Consider the following 9,100-nt stretch of genomic DNA (forward strand, 5'->3'; position numbering starts at 1 on the left):
AATGTGAAATTATATAAACGGTTTTGTTGATTTTCGGTTTTGATAATACAAAAAATGTAAAAACGAGTCTATGTTTTTGACTTATTCACGGCATTGTATAATAACTAGTCAAAGACAGGCTAATTTTAACACACTTAGCGTGGAAATTTCGCCGCTGACGATTATGATTCGCGTGTTAGATTCGGAAGTAGCTGGAATTCTTCCTACTGTCGTAGTCGGTTAGTTTCGTGTCTGATTTCTCGAAGGCTTCCTTGCAATGCAACCCACGCAACCAGAAAAACCAAGAAATCGTGCTCCGTACCATGTTTCCAAAGTTATTATCTGATTCGACATAAATTTCGTATCGCCTGATCGTGTAGCAATTTATGACACAGTTACCCAAGCTTCGATAAAAGTAATTTTCTTAATGTTGCTTAAATTAAGGAATCACAATGGATTGTTTGGCGAAGCTCTGGTTCAATTAATGGCGAAAAGAAATGTCACGGGACATGATATTGGAATTGAAAAGTATTAGGTTGCTCCAAAAGTTTCTTTTGTTTTAAAAGGAAATAATAGATGCACAACATTTTTTGTTTTATATTATTTTATTAAATTATGTATGATCCATTTTGTTCTATTGGAACATCATCTTGTTCTATTTTTAATAAAGGAGACGAAGAGTTTTAAAGCTACGTGAAGTTGACGACATCTTTCCTGACAGGCTAGAAAAATTTACCGAATATCCAACTGGACAAATTGTAAAGCACAAATTAAATAAAAAAGAAGAAGAAGTAAAAGAAAAAAAATCTTTCCTGACAGAAAAAACATCACATAAAAATAAATGACGTCCTGGGGTATCAAATATTATACTCCGTGCAAATATGGGAAAAAATAATTGGAACTGTAAATAAAGTAAATTGAATTTCTCTGTATCTCTTTTTAATAATTGTCAATATTTTTTACATTTTGCTTTAACGCAAAAAGGTAGTTTATGATACATCACAAAATGTAATGAACCTATATGCAGTAAGCTATAAACTTAACGTATAGGTGTAAAGTTTTATGTGAATTTGCTACAAATTCGTTGTTTGATATTTATTTTTATGTTATAGCGCAGTATTACATGTAGCTTCTTGCAGAAAATATTTTCTACCCTTATCTTTTTCATGCTCCTGTTCTTTGAAATTGCACATTATGCATTTCAAATTATAATACTTTTATAATACTACTTTTTATAATACCTTTTCGCATTATAGGATTTATACGTTATTAAGAAGTATCGTAAAATATTGCACACGCGGTAATTTTAAAAAGTTTCTGACCAAACAGTAACTTCTTCTTTTTTTTTATTTATTTAATTTTTACTTTACGATTTGTCCAGCTGGACATTCGGTAAATTTTTCTAGCTTTAAAACAGTAACTTGGAAATGTCTTTCTTAATATCATTATCCATTTAAGACTTTAATAACATTCGTCTTAGAAGGAACTTGGTAAAATTTGAAATATATGCTGCAACTGCTAAAACTTGACAAAAGTAAATTTATATGCTGCACTCGTACGATGCATTAATTTCAAGAATCTTTTATCTCAACGGCATAATGTAGTCCCGACTGCAGCACAAACTTTTAACAGCCGCTATATCACGATGTAGAGATATTAAAATCAGTAGCAAACATTGTTTATTCATTATTTATTAATAACGCATATACATGCATTAATTGTTGAGGTTTTATCTCGAAATAGAGAGAGGAAATTTTTTTATCATTTAATTGGTACTTTACAATTTGTCCAGCTGGACATTTGGTAAATTTTTCTAACTTGATTGTTAAATAACATATGGATGTCTACCCCCAGCGAGATATCATCTTCGAGTTTGACTATTTTATTTCTTTAATGAGGTCAGTGGGGTGTTTTCTTTTTTGTCTTCTTTCTATGAGAGTTTTGCTCGCTTCAGCAGCCAGCTTGTTCAGATGTGTTGCCATTCTTTCCTTGTATTATTTTATTATTTATTTATTATTGTTTAGTCCGTGTCTTTCGGCTTTGGACGAACTTTCGGTTTTACATCTCTTACATCTAATTCTCTTCTTATATGTCTACCTCCCCTCTTTTCCACTCTATTCTATTGTACTATCTGGCTTATTCTACTTCTAAAAACTAAGCATTAGGAACTATAAGTTATCAACTAATGACTAAAAACTATTGCAACTTTGCCTCCTTGTTGTGCCTCCTTCTTGTCGTTTGCCCTTCTCTTCTCTATTATTGCTTTCAGTTCTGCTAAACCTTCTTCAGTCTCTTTCAGCGTTTTTCCTATGTCATTTTATCCTCCCGTTATTTCACATTCTTCTATTACATGTTTTAGGTCTTCTTCTTTCCTTCTGCATAGTCTGCATTTTTTTCCCCTCTCTTCTTTCCAGTATTCCCTTGCTTTGGTCTCGTTTCCGCATCTGAATCTTGCCAGTATTCTTCTGCCCTTCTATTTCATCCTCCCTTCCAAGTACTTTGGTAATTTCTCTTTAGCTATGTTTCTGTAGTGTATATTATACTTGGATTCCCTTATCCTTTTCCCCTCCTCTTCTGTTTCTCTCTTTCTTCTTTCTTCTATAACTTGGTCTGCTGTCATCCTTTCTTGCTTCTCTCTTGTTTCTATCTGCATCCCTCCTTTTCTCACCTCTTCTAGTCCCTTCTTTCTCTTTCTTGCTCTTTTCCCTTCCTGGCTATTCCCCCATTCTCTCTCTCTTTCCTTTATGCACTCCTTTACTAATTCCTTTTTTGATTTAAGGGCTTTCTCTTCGTACCTCGCTGCTCTTTTTAATGCTTTTTCTTTCATTTCTATTAATTTGCATTCCTCTACCAGTATATAATTTGGTGCCGTTCTTCCCTTGTATTTTTCTGCGTACCTGCAGATTTCTTCTTTAACCGTTGGTATTTTTAAGTCTTTGCGTATGTCCTTGTTTATGACATATCATGGGGCATTGACTATTGTTCTCAGTATCTTCGATTGTAGCGACTTTAGTTTATTTATGTGGCTCATTGCTGCTGTCGCCCATAGCGGTATTTCGTACGTCCAAATTGGTTTTATTCTCGTTTTGTAAATTTTTAGTTTATTTTTATCCTGAGTTTAGAGTTTCCACTAATTAGCCAGTACATCTGTCTTCTTCTTATTCGTATTTTGTTTATAATTGATTTAGTATGTTGTTTCCATATAAGTTGTCTAAGTGAAGTCATATAGGAAAAAGTTGTGCAAAATACCGATTTCTACAGTATATCCAAAAATCGTCGAAATCGGAGAGTAGTTAGTCTTTCTACAGTTCCATCCGAAGATGGACAAAGACACAATAAGACGGATGTATAGCGTTTCCCAAAATATTTTCAACGAGAATTATACAACTCTGAGAAGCAATGGATTAACCTTTGCACTCGAGAGGCTATTTTCCGTCACCACGGCGTTTCGTATGGCAATTCGAGAAGACAATGAGAGGTGACAATCCCTATTTATGCTAGATTTCGACCTCCTTCCTTAGCGTTCCATAGGTTCCTTAGCTCTTTATATTGTTTGTTATGAAGTGTAAAGTGTTATACTGTAAGATTGAGATGAAATATTTATGCTCAAATTCTTCCGAAACTATGGTTCTGGCAACGTCTGCGACGTTAATTTAGATTCGACGATCGTGGCAGAAGTATTATAGTTTCGTAAATTTAGAAGCTCTAAAAAAATGGATTTGGAAACTTGTTTAATTAATTCATATATTCTGTAAAAAAGCAAAGGAACGAAAGACCACTTAACCACCTGCGATTTATAAAAACTTTAGTAGACCAGTTGAGAGGAGGTATTCGACAGCCGCAAGATCGAGCTTCACGTCGACTGCTAATTGTGATGAAATTCGGTTAAATGAGAAGCTCCATGTAATTTTAACAGGAAGAAAACAAAATTGTAAGGTGTGTTTTTACCGAAACAAAGCAGAAGAAGGACACGAAACGACTTATAATTGCGATACTTGTCCCGACAAGCCAAGGGATGCATCTTGGCAGATGTTCTATAAATCATCGTAAAGAAAATACAAAAAAAATATTAAAAGATGTTATGTTGAAAGATGTAAATGTATATAAATTATTAAAATATAATGTTTTTTAAGTTAATTTTCATATAAAATCATTTTATATTACCTACAAGACAATCGCAAAATCACCTCGACCGAAAAGGCCGTCGAGTGCAAAGGGTTAAGATTGAAATTTAAAGAAATTCATATAGACGAGGATATCGCTTTTAACAAATTAAAAGTTGATAAAAATTGATAGCAATTAACAAAGAAAGGATATTTAGATTTTCCACCGCTCACGATTGCTGAATAGAAACCGTCTTCACGAAAAACCGAGTCATTGAGAATAATGATATATACAGTCCACGTCATAATAGAGTGGGTAGTGCATAGCAGATGGCACGTGACTCACGCGTTAACCACTCCCGTGATATACTCCGTGAGCCACCCCGTCGCGGCAGCGATTCGTAAATAAATTAGCCTCTATCGGATCTCGAGATAACGCGTTATTTATGGTCAGCTCGTGACGGTGCACCCTTAGGAAAAAGTGGCGGGCCGCAGGTAAAGCTGATCGCTCGGCTCGCTTAATCTTAATGCAATAGAAGGGATCGACTCGGGCCGCTTCGTGAATCGGGGTGCGTTCAGGTAGAATAAGTGGACTTTGCGGTTCGCCGTTTAACAACGATCATTTTTCCATCCACCGCATTGTCGGACGCCGTCAATTTTATGTTTCCTTCTAATTTCGAATCACGATAATTAAGTAACCCATTGAGAATCGAGTACACAATTATTTGCACCTTTTACTATTACAAGGCTACTCAGGTATATGTATCATTGAAAAGTAAGTGAAGAAGACAAATGATAGGAGATGAAATTGAAAAGTTTTGATTTTTTGTTAGAAAATGTTCTACATAGCGATGAGTTTCAATGCAATTTTTATTTCTAAATAGTTATTAATAATGTTAGAAAATAGTAACACAACGTGGCCTTTGTAGAAAGAATATAAGTGTCAGTGTACGTTAGTTAATTGTTTTTAGATTTTTGTCTATGTCATCTACCTAAATGAATTGATCATTGATTTCCTTTTACAGCTAAGAGGTGGCACATACAGGCTTTTCTGCAGATACACTTCTTTTTCATCAATTTGGATTACTTTAAACGCATAAGCAGTTTTCTTTTCCTCCTGAAAAACTTGTTTCGTCGCACTTAGGTAATTTTTCACAAACACCCTTCGATTAATATTCTACATCAAAAATATTAACTCATTAAATATTAAATCAAGAAATATTAACATTATAGATATATTTATCATAAGGAGGTAACATAAATAATCGAAGGTAACAAAAATAAATTCCAAACTGAAATGAAAATTCAAAAAAAGAAATAACGTAATTCTTTAAGCTAAAGAGATCTCCTTTCGTCTGATATTTATCTTTCTATAATTCCATCTTTATACTCGTCTTCACGCGTATTTTAATTCTTCAGCATTCAATTCGATTTTCTTCATTTTGCCACGTCCAGGCGTTTCAAGCGAGAAATGCCAAAAGTCATAAACTGTAATTCCACATAAAAAATTACTTTTCCTACTAATGATGATCGACATATCTCGTGCACCTGGAATGCACACGTTCCAAGAAAAGGGGAGATATATTCGCGAAAATGTCACATCCAATATTGCTTTTAAATTGGGTTTTCGGTCGTGTTTTACGGCGGTTGAAACAACTCGACGACGTTCTTTCAGTTTAAGTTTTCTTCGAAGAACAGAACTCGGAATAGATGATTGTCCATTTCAACGAATACGAAGTAAAATGGTAAAAAGAGGGATAGAATACATATAGAATGGTCGGATAATAGAGGTAGAAATAGAGTAGAATACGTGAGCGTAGGGGTCTTTGTTATCGATCAGCAAGCCAGGTGCACCACGCCCACTTATCAATTAACAACATTTCAAACGACCACGTCGAAACTTTTGGCAAAACAGAAGTCGCAGTTATTTCTCTTCGATGTGCTATACGGTATCATCGAACGAGAGTTTCGTGCTTTTAAGAGCCATAAAGAAGTTTTAATAATACAGTCGAACCTCTGTGAGTCGAACCTCAAGGGAAGAGCTAAAATCTTTGAGTTATAGAGGTTTCGACTCCGCGAAATTTTCGAGTAAAGGAGGTTTAACGAACAAAAATTTAACGCACAGAAACTTTGTACAAAGGCACAATCGAAGATCTCGGTGTAAAAATTGAGCAGACCCAGTTTTTAGAAAAATTGTATTTATTAAAGTTTTATATATTTTTATACGTTGCCGATTGATTGAAGACGTACGTAAATAAAACATTTTTTTATTATTATTTAATTTGTTCTTTACAATTTGTCCAGCTGGATATTTAAATTTTTATATTAAATTTTTCTAAAAATAAAACATGTATATACGCGACCGTGTGCTTCTATTTATCGATGAACATCGAATGCCACGAAATATGAGCTGTTTATTTTGAAAGTGGTAAAGTATTTTCTTGTTGCTTCGGGAAAATTAAAGGTTAGCATATTAGTCAATTTTACGGATACAAATTAATTATGTCAAGTTTGGCAATATTTCTATTAATTTATTAATATGTAATTTGATTATATAAACGTCTTTTAGGCGAATTTAACTAAAACAATATACAGTGACGAGCAAAAGTGTAAACACACTATGCTGATTTTATGTAAAAGGCGATAATACGACTACTTTTTCAAGTGATCTTAGGATGCTTAGGATCCCCGTCTTGTTGAAATACTACTTCACCTTTATTGTATCCAATAGAATTAACTACAAAAGGTAAATTACTTTGTAGAATGGTCAAATAATGCTCTTTTCGCATTATACCTTCGATTCGAACTAAGGGACCAACACCTCTGTGAGTAAAGCAACCCCAACACATAATTGAGCCACCTCCAAACTTCATAGTTTGCTTTATACCACCTGGTTGATCATTATTCTCCGATGAAGTACAATAGCAGGACCTTCCGTCGGATTCGAATCTGTTAATTTTTGTTTCGTCACTCCATATAACCCTTTTCCAATCTTCGGTCGTCCATTCTTTGTAGGTGTCAACAAATTGTTTTCGTAATTTAATATTTTTGTCTGAAAGTTACTTTCTTTTACTTTCTTTCTGGTTTACTTTCTTTTTCCTTCGCTCGTAAACCAATTCTCTTTAAAGAGCGACGAATAGTCCACTCGCTAGCACTTATTTCGATTTCCTGAGCAGCAATTTTTGGTGCTTTGTAACTATCCAACCGAATACAGTGTGCAATTTCACGTGCTGCTCTATCCGAAATAAGTTGCGGTCTACCGTTTTGTGAAGAAATTGGTGCACTAACATACTTTTTCCTTATTCTTGCAACTATCGTATGACAGAAACCACATTTCTCTGCAATTTGCCGCAACGACAAACCTTTATCACACAAACAAATAATACCGTTCTTTTTATCTTCACTAAGTGGCTTCATCTTGGATTAAGCATATCAAACTGAAAAGTAGTCTAACAATGGTGTGGAATAGTTGACTGCGAAACAGTGGGCAATCAGTGCTTATTGACAGTTTCGTTTCCCTGACATTTACATGCTATCATAAACGTTTCTGACGAAACGTGCAAAACTAAACATTGTTTCAAAACACAATTATTATAAAATATTCTGTACATTATTAATGTTAATGAAAATGAACTATTACATTTTGTTAATCAGACGTAGCTTGTAGTTACTGTTACCTAATCTTTACCGATCACTTGAAAAATTAGTCGTAGTATCGCCTTTTACATAAAATCAGCGGAGTGTGTTTACACTTTTGCTCGTCACTGTATATTTACAAGTTGTAAATGGACTTGCACCATTTTCATAATTAGTCGATTGTAAAAATCATTTAATTTCAATTATGAAAAATTAAATATCACTCAAAATGTATTTTGTATTAATCCAATTTTGTTTATGAATAAGAACAAGAAATAAAATAGAAGTAGTATTTTTTATTTTGAACGTTAATTATATTTATAAATTGTTAAACTTAACATCAGATATTGATATTATTTATTTTTTCTCTTTATGTGGCAGTGTTTTGAAATATTCATGATGCACAGGAGATATATAAGGTAATAACTGGCATAACTTATATTTTTCGTATGTAATAGGTTTTGCATTGTTATATAAAGACATCAAGGCGATTCTTTCAAATTTTTGCAGTTTTTCTCGACATGTAGGTGATAAATCTAACGTCTTAAATTCTGTGTCCTTCATCGATATTTTATATAAAATAGTATACGGTCCATTTTTGCAAAACCTCAACCAATATATTTTCAGCCAGTTTACCTTTTCTTCGTTAGTATTTTTTCTTGCCCACTTTTGAAATGCGTTTTGTAAATTTTTTGCTGAAACGAAATTCGCTCGTCCCATTTCGTGTAAAGCAAATTTTTTATTTTGTCGACAATGTTTTATAACATCATAATAATCCTGTGGTGTGTATAAGAAATAGACGCATATGTCTACGGAAATTGGACTTACACCACTTTCATAATCAATCGCTACGCAATGTCTTTCATTGGCCAATTTTAAATTGAACAAAGCATTGACACTTTTCAAGATATTAAATATTAACTAGCTATAAATAAAAAGTTTACACTAAATTAATCACAAATTATGTCATCTAATTTTTTTACCAAAATGGATTTACACCACTATTAAAATAAACGCGCCATATATTTCTGCTCTTTATTCGCTCGCCACTACAGAATCCCGATATAACGTTCTCGGACGAATAAGATAGTAGGCTTTAGAAAATAATGGTTAAATTACTACTTTTGTCATTCTCTAATTTTAGCCCTTCAAATCCCTCTTGACAATTTTGATGTTCACACAGGATTCAATTGAATTGAGCAGAATGGAAGATGTTGGTACAAAAATCGGGCAAGTCCATCTTTTACAAAGATTGTACTTGTTGAAGTTTTATATATTTTTATACATCGCCGATTGATCGGTACAAGAATCAGAGAAGTCCAATGCGTTCATAACAATTCCTGGACTTATCCATGTGATCTTTGGGAAGAAGAATCGGTCAT

The 9,100-nt window shown here is 33.6% G+C and overlaps 1 pseudogene; it reads right to left on the reverse strand.

Moving 5' to 3' along the window:
• Window positions 1–2,161: 2,161 nt before the first annotated feature.
• Window positions 2,162–2,914, reverse strand: LOC117215579 (annotated as a pseudogene).
• Window positions 2,915–9,100: the final 6,186 nt, after the last annotated feature.

The sequence above is a fragment of the Bombus bifarius genome, unplaced genomic scaffold (assembly GCF_011952205.1).
Source record: "Bombus bifarius isolate JDL3187 unplaced genomic scaffold, Bbif_JDL3187 scf7180000009739, whole genome shotgun sequence".
NCBI lineage: Eukaryota > Metazoa > Arthropoda > Insecta > Hymenoptera > Apidae > Bombus > Bombus bifarius.